This window comes from Mustela lutreola, chromosome 2, assembly GCF_030435805.1.
Source record: "Mustela lutreola isolate mMusLut2 chromosome 2, mMusLut2.pri, whole genome shotgun sequence".
Lineage (NCBI taxonomy): Eukaryota > Metazoa > Chordata > Mammalia > Carnivora > Mustelidae > Mustela > Mustela lutreola.
Genome location: NC_081291.1, coordinates 132,981,279 through 132,996,721, shown reverse-complemented (window position 1 = coordinate 132,996,721; position 15,443 = coordinate 132,981,279). Strand labels below are relative to the sequence as shown.

General features: G+C 34.6%; 1 protein-coding gene across 3 annotated transcripts in view; it reads right to left on the bottom strand.

Annotated features, from left to right (window-relative positions):
* ZBBX (zinc finger B-box domain containing) overlaps positions 1-15,443 on the bottom strand; it is a 119,211-nt gene that overhangs the window by 73,594 nt on the left and 30,174 nt on the right. The window lies entirely within an intron of this gene.

Below are 15,443 nucleotides of genomic sequence, written 5' to 3'. Positions count from 1 at the left end.
TATCCAGGAGATCCAAAAGATTAAGGGAACAGAAACTCTACTGGGTTTGCATGCAGACTCGCCATAAGAAGTAAAAGCAACAGTTTGAAAAGCACCTAGGCCTTATGTGAAGATTCATTAGCTAATCTTCAAGTATCTCTTAAAGACACAGTAATCTGGTAGGACTTTCTGTGGAGAAGGAAGTAATGGCAGGCACCATTGCTGTGCTCTACCTGCTTCTATCTTGTTGGCACTGGTGGGCTTGCTCCACCCCCTCACCACAGCCCTGCTAAAATAAGCAGGCTTCCTCCTCTCCTGACCTCTGCCCTAAAGCTGGCAGGCTTTCCCTGCCCCCTACACTCCTGTTGTCTCTCTATGTCCGGCAGGCAGGCTCCACCCACAAGCTTTCTCAGCTAGAGCTGGGGGGCTTGCCCTAGCTCCATGCTCCCTGTGGCCCCAGTGAAGTCAGTGAGCTTGCCTTAGTGCCAAGTTCTCCTATGGCCCCACTGAAGCCAGTGGGTGGGTATGCACAGTCCACACAGGGCTGCCCCTTGAACATCTGGCTCTGGTGGCTTGGATCTGTGCTACAGGGCCTCAAAGGACTAAAACAATTAAAGACAAAGTTCTTGGCAAGCTATCAACTGGATGGCATGGCACAGAAAGCCGACTGAAATGGTCTTTTTGTGAAAAAAGGCCTATTTACTTGTTGTGGAGCTTTAGCCTGAAGGCTAGGCATAATACAGAGTTTACATATAGAGTTTACCATACATATAAAGACTATGGAGGAGCTCTCAGGGAAGGTATCTGGGGGATCCAGCTTTGCACTCTCCCTGGACCTTGCTACAGCTCACCTAGTATCTCCTAGAAGGAAGCTTATATACTCATCTAAAGCCTTGATTTTTACAACTGCCCTGAAGGGGCTGGCTCTGAATTGCCTGGTCTGGAGGCTGGCAGGATTGCAACTGTGGTTCCAAAGGACTGTATATATTTGCATACTTAAAAACTGCTGCCTGAGGGTATGGGTTTATGTAGGCTTGAAACTCACTGGCTGAGACGCCTCCCTTAGGAACACTGTCAGGGCTGGGAACAACCTCAACAACTGGGTTTTATCAGGAACAAATCAGATTGCTTAAATAATCATGATGGTTCAAAAGAACCAAGAACTAAAGCAAGATTGAACAATAATGTTCCTCATCTACACAAGGTCATGCAAGACTGGGAGAGGCAGTTGCTTCACCTAATTCACAGAAACAAACACAGAGAAAGAAGCAAGTCAAGGAAATAGAGGAATATGTTCCAAACAAAAAGAACAAGATAAAGCCACAGTAAAACTCCCAATGGAACATAAGTATGTAATTTACCTGATAAAGAGTTCAAAGTAATAGTCATAAAGATGATCACTAAATTCAGAAGAAGAATGGATGAACACAGGGAAAATTCAACAAAAAAATTTTTTTTAAAAATAAGAAAGTACCAAATAGAACTGAAGAACTGAAAAATACAATAACTGAAATGAAAAATACAATAGAAAATTTCAATAGCAGATTATATAGAGAAGAATGGGTCAGAAATCTGAAAGACAGAGCAGTGGAAATCTCCCAAACAGAGCAACAATAACAAATTAGAAAAGTAAATATAACTTATGGGACATTCGCACCAAGCAGAATAACAGTCACATGATAGAGTCTCTGAAAGAGAAGAGAAAGAAAACAAAATGGCAGAAATCTTATTTGAAGAAAGAATATCTCAAAACTTCCCTAACCTGTGAAGAAAACAGACATCTAGGTCCAGGAAGTACAGAGAGTTCCAAAAAATATAAATCAAAAAACCCACACCAGACATACTATAATTAAAATGTCAAAAGTTAAAGAGAGAATCTTAAAAGCAGCAAGAGAAAAACAGCTTGTTATGTACAAAGGAACCCCCAAAAGACTATCAACTACATTTTATCAGAAGTTTTATAGGCCAGAAGATAGCGTCATGATATATTCCAAGTGCTTGAAGGAAAAAATTCCAACCAGGAATACTCTAACTGGCAAGGCTATCATTCAGAATTGAAGGAGAGAGAAAGTTTTCCAGGCAAGCAAAAGCCAAAGGAGTCCATCATTACTAAACCAGCCTTACAATAAATGCTAAAGAGACTTCTTTAAGCTGAAAATAGAAGATACTAACTAAATGATAAGAAAACATATGAAAGAAAAAATCTTACAGGAGAAAGCAAATATATAATAAAGTTAGCAGACTAGCCTCTTATAAAGATAGCATAGAGGTTAAAAGAAAAAAGTAGTAAAGTTAACTATAACTACAATAATTAGTTAGAGATACAAAAAATAAAAAGATGTAAAATATAGCATCAAAAATATAAAATGGTATGGGAGGAGAATAAAAATTTAGAGTTTTTAGAATGCTTTTAATCTCAAGTTATTATCAACTTAAAAATACTATGAAATATATATGCATGCATATATGTAGATATACATGCACATATATACATATATAATCTTATATGTGAAACTCATGGTAAGCACAAAGCAAAAAACTATAGTAGATATACAAAAGATAATGATAAAGGAATCCAAACATAACACATAATCAAGACACAAGAGAAGGAAGGGTATAAGAGAAGAAGAAAGGAAAAGAGAAAAACCACAAAAACAGTTAAAGAACTACCAAATGTCAATAAGCACATACTTATCAATAATCACTTTAATGTAAATGAACTAAATCCTTCAGCCAAAAGGCATAAAATGATTTTAATGTGTTAAGAAGAGACCCATCTATATGTTGCCTACAAGAGACTCACTTTACAAGTAACAACATAAACAGACTAAAAGTGAAGGGACAGAAAAAGATATTCCATGCAAATGGAAGTGGAAAAAAATAAAAAAGCTGGTGTAGCTATACTTACATCAGACAAAACAAACTTTAAAACAAAAACTGTAGTAAAATGAAAGGCATTATATAATAATAAAGAGGAAAATCCAACAAGATAGGATAATATTTGTAAGTATTTATAAACCCAACATAGAAGCACCTAAATATATAAAATAGGTATTAACAGACCTAAAGGAAGAAATTGACAGTGATAAAATAATAGTAGGAGAATCTAATGTCCTACTTACACCAGTGGATAGGTCATCTAGATAGAAAATCAATAAGGAAACATCAGTCTTATATGAAACATTAGACTAGATATACTAAATAGATATACACAGAACATTCCATCCAACAGCAACAGAATAAACATTTTTCTCAAGTACACATGGACCTTTCTCTAGGATAGATCACATGTTAGACTACAAAATAAGTCTCAATAAATTTAAGAACACTGAAATCATAACAAGCATTTTTTTCCCAACTAAGTGGTATAAAATTAGAAATCAATTACATGAAAAAAATCACAAATATATCCAAAGAGGGAAGTTCATATTGATGCAGGAATACCTCAAGAAAAACAAAAATTACAAATAAACTTTTACACCCAAAGGAACTAGAAAAATAACAAAAGTAGCCTCAAATTAGTAGAATGGAGAAAATAATAAAGATGAGAACAGAAACAAATGAATAGAGGGAAAAAAATGAAAAGATCAATGAAACTAAAAGCTGGCTCTTCGAAAGATAAACAAAATGGCAAACCTTTAGTTAAAATCATCAAGGAAAAAGAAAGGACTCAAATAAATGAAATCAAAAATGAAAGAGAAGATACAACTTATCCACAGAAATATAGAAGATCATAAGTGAATACTAGGAACAATTTACTCTAACAAATTGGACAACCTAGAAGAAATGGATAAATTCCTAGAAACATATAATCTTCTAAAATTAATCATGAAGAAATAGAAGACCTAAATAGATTACTAGAATAAGGAGATTGAATCAGTAATCAAAAAACTCCCAACAAACAAAAGTCTATGACCAGATGGATTCACTGATAAACTGTACCAAATATTAAAAAAAAAAAAAAGACTTAATACTTCTCAAACTCTGCTAAAATGCTGAAAAGGAAGGAATACTCCAGACTCATTTTATGAGGTCAGCATTACGCTGATACCAAAACCAGAGAAGGATACCACAAAAAAGGAAAATTACAATCTAATATCCCTAATGCACATAGATTAAAATTTCTCAACGAAATATTAACAAACCAAATTCAACAACACATTAAAAGGATCATATGCTACGATCAAGTGAGATTTATTCCAACGATGCAAGAATAGTTCAACATCTGCAAATCAATCAACCTGATTCACTGCATTAACAAAATGGATAAAAATCACAGTCTTCTTAACAGATGCCAAAAAAAGCACTTGACCAAATTCAGCATCCATTCATAATAAAAGCTATCAACAGGAAAGACAAGTAAGAAACTTTATAATAAAAACTATCGAGAAAGAAAGAAAGAATCTCAAAACAGTAAAGGTCATATATGACAAACCCAAAATTAACATCATACTTAATGGTAAAAAGCTGAAAGCATTTCTTCTAAGATTGGGAACAAGACAAACTTGTCCATTCTCATCACTTTTGTTTCACAGATCATTGGAAATCCTAGACACAGCATAGAAAAAGAAACAAGCAATCAAATTGGAAAGGAAGAAATAAAATGGTCATTATTTATAGATGACATAATACTATATATAGGAAACCCTAATGACTCCACTAAAAAAATCTATCAGAATTAATAAATGAAATTAGTAAAGTAGTAAGATACAAAATCAATATACAGAAATCTGTTTTCTATACACTAATAGCAAACTATCAGAAAGAGAAATCAAGAAAGCAATCCCTTTTAGAATTACATGAAAAAGAATAGAAAACTTAGAAATAAATTTAACCAATAAATTTAACCAGGAAGTAAAAGAACTGTACACTGAAAACTATAAAACACTGATGAAAGAATTTGAAGACATAAATAAATGGAAAGATATTATGTGCTCATGTAATAAAAGAATTAATATTGTCAAAATGTCCATACAACCCAAAGCAATCTACAGATTAAATGCTATCCCCATCAAAATACCAATGATATTTTTCACAGAATTAGAACAAATAATTCAAATAATTCTAAACTTCATATGGAACAACAAAAGACCTTGAATAACAAAGATTTGAGATTTATCAAACTAATCTTAAGAAAGAAGAACACAGTTGGAGATCTCAGGCTCTCTGACTTCAAAGTATACTACAAAGCTAAAGTAATCAAACTGGTATAGTACTGGCATAAAACCAGACCTGTAGATCAAATAAAACAGAAGAGAGATCCCAGAAATAAACCCACACATATACGGTCAATAATTTATAATACAGAGTCAAGAATATACAACAGAGAGAGTAAGGATAGTCTCTTTAACAAATAGTGTTAGGAAAACTGGACAGACATATGCAAAAGAATGAAACTAGACTATTATTTTACACTACACACAAAAACTAACTCAACATAGATTAAGGACTTGAATGTCAGACCTGAAACCATAAAACTGCTAGTAGACAGTAAACTCCCGGACATCAGGCTTGGTTTTCAATTTTTGGATATGACTCCAAAAACAAAGGCAACAAAAGCAAAAATGTATAAGTGGGACTACATCCAACTTAAAACCTTCTGCATAGCAAAAGAGACTATCAGCAAAATGAAACAGCAACCTTCTCAATGGAAGAGAACATTTGCAAATCATATAACCAATAAGGGATTAATATTTAAAATATATGAAGAATTCAAACAACTCAAGAGCAAAAAACAAAACCAAACAAAAAGCAAAACAAAAACCTAAAGAATCTGATTAAGAAATGGGCAGAGGATCTAAACAGAAATTTTTCCAAAGACATACAGATGGCTAACAGGCACATGAAAAGATATTCAAATTCACTACCAGGAAAATGCAAAGCAAAACCACAATGAGGTATGGCCTCACATCTGTTACAATGGCTGTTACCAAAAAGACAAGAAACAAGTGTGGATGAGGGTGTAGAAGAAAGGGAACCCTCATACACTGTTGCTGAAAATGTAAATTGGTATAGCCAGCATGGAAAACCGTATGGAGGTTTCCTTAAAAATTACAAAGAGAACTATCATAGGATCCAGCTATTCCACTTTGTGGTATTTACCTACAGAAAACAAAAACACTAATTTGTAAAGATATATGTACTCTTTCATTGACTGTAGCAGTATATACAATAGCCAAGATATGGAAACCTAAGTGTCTACTAATAGATAAATGGATAAAGAAGAAGTGGTATATATATACATATATGTATATGTGTATGTATGTATTTATAATATTATACACACACACAATGGAATACTACTCAGCCACAAAGAAGGAGGGAATCTTGCCACTTGTGAAAATATGGATGGACCTTGAGGGTTTTATGCAAAGTAAAATAAGTCAGACAGACAGACACTGCATGATTTCATTCACATGCAGAATCTAAAAAAAAAAAAAAAAAAAAAAAAAAAACAAATGGACAAACAAAACAAAACCCATAAATACAGAGAAGAGAATACATGGCTATCAGAGGGAAGGGGGTTGGATAAAATGGATGAGGGTGGTTAAGTGCACGGTGACAGATGATAACTTATTCTTTGTAATGAATACAAAAATAGAATTATTTTGGATACCCGAAAACTAATATGATGTTATACACCAATTTTATTTCAATTAAAAAAATTAAAAATGTGTCAAAAAGTGATGTGAAAATCATGAAATAAAACAATTCATGCAGGAAAATATTTTAAAATAAGACAATAAAGCATATGTATATAAAAGAAAACATATTGTCGAAAACTGTTAAACCACTTGATATCCAGAAAAATAATAAAATGGGATCTTCATCTAAATAACTGTGCTTTTCAAGTATTATTAACATTTAAAAATTCTACTTAGATATCAATCTTAAAAGTGAGCCAGAATAGCAACAAAAAAATAACACAGGAAATTCACACCTGCAATCTTTCTATTTGCAGTTTTGATGCCGTATAATTATGCACTATATTAATTACCTTGGCAAGTACTTACTATTGTTTTCAACTAATATTACATGTATAATGCATCCAGATGAGTTAGCTGCTTTCAGTAATTACTCATATTGAGCTACATGAGAAAGAAATGATTTTATATGCAGTGCTCTGAATAATAGATTTTTTATCATAGCAGAATAAGCTTCCTAACAAATAACAATCAATAATTTGTCATATTTGGTTTTTATATATAGCAGTGCTATTACATCACAATTGAACATTTTTGTCCTATAAAGACCAATGAACATAAAATACTGTAAAACTTGTCAGATTCCATGAAAAAAAATTTAAGAACATTACTAACACCTGAAAATTATAAAGGCTCCTCAAATATTCAATAACAATGTGATTGATTAAAGGTTCAGACATGTGGTTAGAATAATAATTTTTATGGTCCCCTCCAAAATTGAGATTTGATTATTCTCTATTCGGATAATGAGAAAGTCTGTTTTTCTCTAAAACTTTACTTCACTGGTTGTTCATGAGCCTCCCGAAATATATATTACTATAATGATTTTAAAAATAACCCTAAAACCAAAGGTAACCTTTTCATTAATTCTTTAGATTCATTACCATGAATATAATTTGTTTTCCAGGTTCTAAATTTAGAATGTAGGAATTGTGCTAAATTTCTCCAAGTACTATATCCTGACTAATAAAACCTAATATATGGAGCACCTGCTATAAGCAGAATACTTTTATATTTGTTGTCATTTAATTTATTCCTCACAACAACCCTTCATGTTTCTGAAATTGCATATATGAGTTTTATCTTAAAGAGTCCCTTAGTATAAATATTACAGAAACACTCTTCTTTCCTTTTGATATTAGTTTGAACCACATCTGTATTAAACCTTTGCACTGTATCCTTCTCCACCGTATCTGTTACTCCATCTGTCATTTGATATTGTAACATACTCCCTAAACCACTTATGTTCTTCCAACTCCACCCTGATAGTAATAGAAGCCCTACTCTCCCTTTACCATACCCCTTTCAAATATCATCTTTTTCTTTTTTTTAGCCTTTCTTAATACTAGCATTGAACAAGTAATCATAGATGTGGTTTCACTGAAGTGTTGCCTATTAACTGTCCCATACCTAGGTCCTCTCAAAACTTGTAGGGGCACCTGGGTGACACAGTTGGTCAAGATTCCAGCTATTGGTTTCGGCTCAGGGGTGATCTCAGGGTGGGAGCTCAGGGAGCCCCACACCGGGCTCTGCACTGGCATAAAGTATCCTCAAAACTCCCTCTCCCCCTGGCCCTCCAGCCCCTTGTGTGCGCTCTCTCTCTCTCTCTCTCTCTCTCTCTCAAATAAATAAATAAATCTTTAAGAAATGAAGAGGAAACTTCTTATCAGTGTTTCTCCAAAGAACAAAAGTTAAAAATAGAACTACCTTATGATCCAACAATGAAACTGCTGATTATTTATACACAGAATATAAGAACACCAATTCAAAGGGATACATGCATCCCTGTGTTTACAGCAGCATTATCTACAACAGCCAAGATAAGGAAAGAACCCAAGTGTCTACTGACTGATGAATGGATAAAGAAGATGTGGTATATATATATAAAATGGAATATTACTCAGCCATAAAAAGAATGAGATCTTGCCATTTGCAACAACATAGGTGCAGCTAGAGAGTATAATGCTAAGTAAAGTCAATCAGAGAAAGACAAATACCATATGATCTCACTTATATGTGGAATTTAAGAACTAAAACAAACAAACATAAGGGGGGGGACCCAGAAACAGACTCTTAACTATAGAAAACAAACTCATGATTACCAGAAGGGAAGGGGGTGGAGGGATGGGTGAAATAGGTGATGGGCCTTAAGGAGTGCACTGGTCCTGATGAGCACCAGGTGTTGTATGGAAGTGGTGAATCACTAAATTTGACACCTAAACTAATATTACACTGAATTAGCTTACTGGAGTTAATGTAAGAACCTGGAAAAAATAGGGGATGAAATACTGCCATTTGCAAAGACAAAGATGGAGCTTGAAAGTATAATGCTAAGTGAACTGTCAGAGAAAGACAAATACCTTATTTCACTCATATGTAGAATTTAAGAAACAAAACAAGCAAAGGGAAAACATAAGAGAGGAAAAAAAGAGATAAATCAAGAAACAGCATCTTAATTACAAAGAACTATCTGAGGGTTACCAGAGGTGAGAGGGCCAGGAGGACGGGGGAAATACGTGATGGGGATTAGGGAGTGCACTTGTCGTGATGAGCCCAGGGTGATGTATGGAACTGTTGAAGTACTAGATTGTACACCTGCAATATGACACTGTATGCTAGGAAAAAAAAAAAAGTGAGACAAAAACAAATGTTGGCTAGGACACAGTGAAATCAGAACTCTCAAATTCTGTTGACTGGAATGTCGAATGGAGCAGCCACTTTGGAACCCCCTCTGGGAGTTGCTCAAATAATTAAAGACAGAGTTACCCTGTGGCCTAACAATTTCACTGGTAGAGAAATAGCTAAGAGAAATAAAAACATATGTTCATATAAAAACCTGTACGTAGGGGCGCCTGGGTGGCTCAGTGGGTTAAGCCTCTGCCTTTGGCTCAGGTCATGATAATCCTGGAATCGAGCCCCGCATCAGGCTTCCTGCTCCGCGAGCAGCCTGCTTCCCACTCTCTCTCTCTGCCTGTCTCTCTGCCTACTTGTGATCTCTCTCTGTGTCAAATAAATAAATAAAATCTTTAAAGAAAAAAAAAAAAAACCTGTACGTAAATGTCCATAACAGCTTTATTCATAATAGCCAAAAGTTGAAACCAACAAAATGTCCATCAAACAATGAGTAAACAAAATGTGGTATATCAATGTATAAAATGGAATGTTATTTAGCCTTAAATATAAATGAAATACTGACACATGCTATAATGTGGATGCACCTTGAAAACTTTTTATTTTTACTGAGAAAAAGAAGCCAGTCATTAAAGATCACATATTATACAACTCAATTTATATGAAATATAGGCTAATCTACAGAGGAAGAAAGTAGATTAGCGGTTCCCAGGAGATTGGAGGAAGGAGTGTATTGGGAGATAGGAGTAGTAGCAAAAGAGTATGGGGTTTCTTTTTTTGAAGTGATGAAAATGTTCTACAATTAATTGTGCTGATGGTTATACATTATCTGTGAATATACTAAAATCTACTGAATTGAGTTGATGAATTCATAAATTCATCAATCTCTGAGATACAACATCATCCTTGAGATAAAAGTTGTATCTCAAGGAAGCTGTTTTTAAAATATTCTCGTCAACAATGCTGCACGAATGTTCTTCATTTATCTTTTAGGCATTCCACCATTTTGTTTTTTGAAACCGTAATGCTCACCAACGAGTCTGCCTGAGTTAACCAAACTTTCAGACTCACAAGGCTGTCATCTGACCAGTTTTGGCATCGGTCTGCTGAGAAGGGTAAGAACAGGGACAGCACTTTACTAACAGCACCAGTTGTTCTTGGGTGGGAGTCTTGCAGAAATTCATGCACCAGTACAGCTTGAATAGGTGAGGATGATGCCTGCTTAGGAGCTTTATTTTCCACCAGGGTCAATCCCCATCTGCATGGCTTCCAGAGCCCCCCAGCAAAAGGCATAGATACAAAGCTCACCATACTCAGGGAGCTGTGGCTTACTTGAAGTATTTATAGTTCTCCCATTTGGAGGCAATCTGCCAATCAGGGGTTATGTTTACCATAAATATGTTGTCTAGGAAACAGCTGACATCACTGCCTTTATCTCCTTCCCAGGGAAACAGCTAGGAAATTCAAGTTCAAACTCTCAGACTGAAGAGGCTTTTGCTGGCCCTTCACCCACAGAACACTTTAATATACCATAAATTCCTTTAATTACCCAATCTTTGGTTTTCAAAAATTCAGAGAATAATATAATTTTGCTAAAGTACAGTTTCAAATTATTTCAGGAGCTTGATCGTATCATTGGGGACTCATTCATGTTGCCATTTATTCAAAAACTTGATTTGTGTGGGCCAGGTATAATGTTAAGCACCGAGAATCCAGTGATGAACAAAATAGAAATAGTCTCTTTCCTCACAAGATTTGAAATTTATCAGAAGCTATAAAAAAGTGTATAGTTGATAAGAATATAATTTTAGAAAACCCTTTGATAGAGGAAGTACAAAGTGATAATCATATAGAAGGGTAATAAATGCAAACTTGTAGCATAAGGAATCTTTGTTAATAACATTATTCATATTTAAGAAAATAAGAAAAACGTGCCATGGCTCAGTTGTTTATATATATTTTAGGTATTTTGTTTTTTCTTAAGTGCAATATTAACTAATATTTATAAATAGCAAATTTATACAAAGACATTTATATTACCTAAACTTTAAAATCATAGGAATTTGTGATTATTCTTTTTTATGGGAATATTTACTCTTCATCCCTACATATCTATCTTATTGCTGAGACTCTGAAGAAGAAAAGGAACATGTTCACTGCTGTCCCTTCTGGGTTTTCTCTCTGAGCTCTGCCTGTCCAGAGAATACACTGCAATCTAGATATCCATTAAGAAGTTTTACTGGGTAGATCCTGCCCTGGCAAAGGGAAATGTCTACCACTTGGGAGGGGGGTAAAAAAATGTTCAATTCCAGGAAGAATTGGGAAGCTGACTGTGGCAATCAGTAATTTTAATTGTAGCAATAATAAAATTGATATTTAGATTTCTATGTCTTCACTCTAATATCTGTTTCTCATTTGATTCAGAATCTGAAAAATGAAAAAAAGAGATATTATACATTGACCTCCAAAAATTGCAGTGCACTCTAAAGTTGGGCTAAAAACTCTATAATTCCACTCTGAATTGGATATTGTCATGGGTCAGGTTCCCAGGAAACAAATTCTGAGATCTGCCTGCCTTTTACTGGGAAATTCTTTGAAAAGAACAAGTATGATTGACAAAAGAGACAAATTTAGGGAAAGAGGAAAACTGAATTTGATGCGATTGCCAGTTGAAGCTATGATGGCCCATCAACTATTCTCAACTGAGGCAAGGGTCTGCTGCTGGGAACTTGTACCCTCACGTAGACCAGAAATTGGACCAGAAAATGACTGCCTCAAGGAATAGAGTGTAAGCTTGTAAGTGGAACTTCTCTTTGGGCAAGAGCAGTTCCCAAGGAGAGACCCAAATATGATCCACCTATAGGCAAATACTCCAGGTAGCTAAGGAAGTGAGTATCTCAATCCTGAAGATGAGGATCTCAGTAGCACACCATGGCATCTATAAATACTGTGTACATACAGCATTTAAAATGGGTCCATTAAGGTCATCTTAGTAATAATGATATTGTCCAAATGATTAGCTATGATTTAAAAATACTATATTATTCCTAACATTAACAGAACAATGACAGTGTGAGCCTGTAAGCTGATATTGGTCATTGTCAACTAAAAGAAAAAACTACCATAAATAGTATTCTGATGATAACTGAAGTTCTACCTGGTGATTACTTTCCTACAAGTATGTTCAAGCAAACATATAACTCTATTATATCTACATAGACATACCTTTCTTTGGAGATTAAAAAAGGTAAAGAGGCTGCATATAAATGGTTTATACCAGAAAACATGGAAATACTACCTCAATTATCTCTTCACTCATTAATAACCATCCCCCTTCCCAAGATCTCTCCCTCCCAGCTAAGAAAAATCTCCATTCCAATTAAGAAAACACACATACCAGAATCTATTAGTGATGTACCTAATCCAACCTCTCTTTGTGCATGTAGTATTTCATAATGGAATACCTTTTGTTTGCTTTCCCTCCTATCTTCTATTATCTCTGATTAACCTTGTCTCTTGTGTTTGATTGTATGTTGGTAAAAGGAAATAGAAATGCCTGATAGATTAAGACCTTATTTTTCATCAATCTGAGGCTTACCCACTGAAAAAAATTTGTTTCAATCCTTAAAGTGTTGCAAATCATTCTAAATGTAGAAATAGGATTTTCATCCTTAGTAATTCTCCTCATGCATTTGCACTTTATTTTGCAGATAATTAACTATTTAACAGAGATTAGAGAGGTGAAAAAAAGAAAAAACTTGTGTTAGAATCATTGCCAAGTATAAATCAATCATAAATCAAAAGAAAAGCCCTTTGAAATTATAATGTCAGTCAACATGGAAATGGTAGTAGTTTGCCTCCAATTTTTTCAAGGATTTCTCTCTTAAGTAAAAGAAGATATACAGTACAAAATGGTCCCTGTTGACTGTGAACTATATAAAGACTCACTGGGCTATAGGATTGGGGCTGAAACAGTTTACAGCAATCAAATTTGGCTGTGCTCTAAAATAACCGGAAATGTCAGCATAGGTTAAAGAATATAAAAGTAGAGTAGCCATTAGCTTAGAAAGCTTGCTTTTTATATAGTAATGCTTAAAAGTCAAGTATCATATGTCGGCTCTAACTTCTCAAATTTGGCATGAATTCAGCACTCAACAAAAAAAAATCTCATGGCTTTGACAGTTGCCAAATTAGTAGAAAGGTAAAAATACTATATGACTGGTTAATGAGAGCTAAACAGAGAGAGACACCATTCATTGCTGACCAATGGTCCTCAGGCCAGGGAACAACAGCAGCAAGAACCTTTACTGATGGGAAAAGACCAGGGAGAATGATGAAAACAAGGAGAAAAAACAAGATGACTGGAAAAAAAAAAAAAATTAAAGGGCTAAACAGAGAACAGAACGAGGAAGAAAATGCCAGATAGCTAATGGGACAATTGATTAAAATCAAGAAGTGATGGCAGAGAATTAGTGAGACCATGATAAAGAAGAAAATTGAAATACTAATCAGAGCAAACCTCTTAGAAGGAAGGTTTAGCTCCACCTACTACATCTGCTGGCCAAGGCCTCTTATTAACTAATAAACTATTGTAACAGCTAGTGGGCAAAACAATGAGCAGGAGTCACCAAAACACAGTGAGATTGTATTCACTGTAATCTTTACTAAGATGGGAGGGAGTATGTTACACATTTTGAAAGTTTCCTTAAAACAAAAATCCCTTTTTAATTAAATTTTTGTTCAATGAATAAAGGTCAAATTTACCTGATTTATTTGGAAAAAATCTTCAAGGTATTTCACTACATAGCAATTTGGGTAAGTGAAATGTTGTTATATAAAAAGAGGAACAATATATGTTCAGCTCCCAACATGCACAGTCTCCCCATACTTTTCTCTAAGTTTAGCCTCCTAATTTGATTTCCCCAGTAGGAATGAACTTCCCAGAACGATCCTCGAAATAGCATCAAGTAGCAACTTTTGTCTTCACAGACTGTAGGGCAACACAGAGGACTAACATGAATATGGAAAATACATAGTTCTCTATGGTATTTAACTTTAAAATATATACATAAAGGAACCCCTGTGTTTAAAGAGACATCTCAAGGATTTGTTGTCGCTTGCTATGCTCTTTGATCTACACCTGTTATAAAATTCACTTCTGTTAACTTTTAGAGATGAATGTGTCTTCCACAACTTGAGATTCACTAGGAACTTAAATGCCATTTTACTATTTCTGGTTCACCAACCTTTCTCCCCTGCAATCAAAGTTAGAAAATGTGATGCTGGTAGGATATAACAACAGTGTATGATACAAAATATATTCTCATAAGTATTAATTCTCTCTTCCCTATCAATTCCACACTAGAATTACATGAGAATCCCATCTAGAAAGATGACATTCTTTTTTTTAAGACATAAAAGACATAGATTTTAATGACATAATGTTTATAAAGCCTACACTATATTGCATTGCTTTTAGTAAGCATGACTTGACCCATATTATATCTGTCTCTGGATAACAATAAGCCATATCACAGCACAGTCTGTCTTTTGAAATTGTGTATGTGTGAGTGTGTGTGTGATGTGTATGGAAGAAAGAGAGGGAGAGAGACCTGAAAGAGAGGACTAGAGATGGGGTCGGAGGGAGGGACAGGAGAGAATCAGACCTCGGATCCATGTCTCATTCTTCTTTATATCTTCCACACCAGCAAATATTACTAATATGAGCTTGGTGGGCGAGGGAATTAGACTCTACCCTTAAAGTGGAGTGCCTTTAAATTCTACATTAGTTCTATATTAACAATTACATTCACTTTTATAGACATTAATTTTCAATTCTATAATTGTCCAGTTGTACAAACCTTCCTGAGACAGGAGAGTAACAGGTGGTTGGTTATTTTTGTTTTGTTTTTCTCTCATGATTTCTGCTAAGAAGCTCTAAATATTGAGTAGTCACTCAAAAGTATGTCACTTGGGTAAATACTGATACAAATAAGGTCTGTTTTATGTTTTGTGATTATTATGACTTGAGTCATCAGCATCCTTGAGAGTTATCAATATTTATGGTGAGGTGTCATGTAAAAGTTGAAACCTACCAGTATCTTTCTAAATATTGATCTGATCCTCTCC